Below are 1946 nucleotides of genomic sequence, written 5' to 3'. Positions count from 1 at the left end.
CAAAAAAAAACAACAAAAACAACAACACTGGATTCTTCTGTGTCACTCATAAAAAATGTTGTTTGTACTAAACTTCTACATCTGCATGATACACTTATGTCTTGCATTACAATGCATGTGTATCTTTGACTTGTGTAGCTACTTTCCTTATAACTACTTGGACATGTAAGCTATTCAATAGTTTATTAAAATAATCATCGTATATGTTTATAGCAAATGTGCATCAATAAATTACATATCTATACTGTTATTACATGGTTGTATCAACAAAATATTACGTCATATAACTAATTACTTTTGTGGTGGGCTCAGTATGTATTATATACGCACGTGCTAATAGTCTATAGTGCTATCGTGGGCGTCTGAAACACCGGTTTGTATAAACAAAAATCATACTGGGCAGCCGGCTTATCTCATCATGGAATATACCAAGACACCCAGTACCGAATCATAGTGTGTCGTGCCGGGCGTACGGGTCAAGAATAACTACCTTCGGTAGTCCCGGGTAGTCCACATATTCCGGCATAGATTAGCCGCTATTAATCCAAATTGAGCCACAAAACTGCTCCAGGAATTTCTGAGACCGAGCCCGCCTGAGACTGTACGTCAGTACAAGCCTTCAAAAATCGTTAATTTCTTCCTCCCCGGGCTCTTCTTTTTCCTCGACTTTTCGCACACTTCCATAAAACGCAAACACTGGTTTGGGGTGGCCGTGCCAGACTAATCAGTTACCGTATAGAGGAAAACTTTGGCGAATTCGCCAAAGTTTAATTGTCCGACATTCCACTGGCTACTGTATTAGACCATAATTATTTTGGAATCCGTCTCCACCACAAACTATCATGGGATCCTTACATCTGTAACAAGGAAAATCGACTCCTTGGATTCTTAAAAAGAAATCTCCATAATGCACCATCAGAAATTAAAGAACACATCTACAAAGAATTGCTCTTACCATCATTAGAATACTGTTCAGCCATCTGGGACCCCTATCTGATATCACACTATAGTATCAGTAAACTAGAAATGATTCAACACCGCGCTGCTCGTTTTGTTTTGAACAGACTCTGGCACAGATCTAACCAAAACCATGATAGCATCACAGACATGTTAATCAGTCTTGAATGGCCTACACTTCAAACAATTGCTAGACTCACCTTCCTATTCAACATTGTCAGGAACTTACTAGCAATACTTGATCATTTCTTACCGTCACCAACTCCAGTGTCCTACCTACACCCGTGCTCAACATCCTCTCAAGCTAACTCAATCACAAACAAGAGTCGATGTGTACAAATATAATACTCCTTCCTCCCTTGAACAATTATTTACTTCAAATTCCTGACATTGACACAGTAGATCTCGAAACATTTAAGAACACTGTAAGTAGCTAATATAATATGTGATTGTAATGCTCATTAGCATGTTGCCCCTAGTGAGCTTTGCTAATTAACAATAATAATAATAATAATTACTCGTAGCGTCTGAGAATATAAATTGAGTATTTTGCCAAATGCAATTTATCTTGTTATTCGTCAAAGTTTATCCCCGCCAAAGTTTCCCTCTATATGGTATATTTAGGCATTTATTGTCACTGGGCAGACAGCATGCCGATGCGCCCAGGGAACGAATAACGTCCCAAAGAAAATTACACACATACACATGATTAGAGTAAAGCTATATTAAGTTATATGTCCAGTAATTTTGTTAGTAAATATGTCAATGTTTTTAGGGCTGGACTTAGAAATTTTCAGAGGGGGTTTAAGTTCCACTCTGAAATTGCAACTTCAGCCTAGTTGTAAGTCAAAAACAAACATAATTAAAGTTTCGCCAGTAGAAACTCCTAATATGTATGTATAACTCTTGATGATTTTTATCACCCGCACAAATCTTAGGGATGTGCGCTAATTTCAGAGGGAGTTTCTGGAACACCTGAACCCCTCCTA

This window comes from Dysidea avara, chromosome 5 (genome assembly GCF_963678975.1).
Source record: "Dysidea avara chromosome 5, odDysAvar1.4, whole genome shotgun sequence".
Classification (NCBI taxonomy): Eukaryota; Metazoa; Porifera; class Demospongiae; order Dictyoceratida; family Dysideidae; genus Dysidea; species Dysidea avara.
Note: the sequence above shows the minus strand (reverse complement) of the source record.